Source organism: Babylonia areolata, chromosome 23 (assembly GCF_041734735.1).
Source record: "Babylonia areolata isolate BAREFJ2019XMU chromosome 23, ASM4173473v1, whole genome shotgun sequence".
NCBI lineage: Eukaryota > Metazoa > Mollusca > Gastropoda > Neogastropoda > Buccinidae > Babylonia > Babylonia areolata.
In genome coordinates this window covers 51,157,116-51,157,502 of record NC_134898.1, presented here as the reverse complement: position 1 = coordinate 51,157,502, position 387 = coordinate 51,157,116, and positions in this window count along the sequence as shown.

The window sequence follows — 387 nt, the reverse complement described above, 5'->3', positions numbered from 1 at the left end:
GCTGTCTCATCATGTAAATGTAGTGATTGTAAATGTAGTGATTGTTGTCTCTTCATGTAAATGTAGTGACTGCTGTCTCTTCATGTAAATGTAGTGATTGCTGTCTCTTCATGTAAATGTAGTGACTGCTGTCTCTTCATGTAAACACAGTGACTGCTTTAAATGTAGTGATTGTAAATGTAGTTATTGTTGTCTCATCATGTAAATGTAGTAATTGCTGTCTCATCATGTAAATGTAGTAATTGCTGTCTCTTCATGTAAATGTAGTGACTGCTGTCTCTTCATGTAAACACAGTGACTGCTGTCTCATCATGTAAATGTAGTGATTGTAAATGTAGTGATTGTTGTCTCTTCATGTAAATGTAGTGACTGCTGTCTCTTCATGTA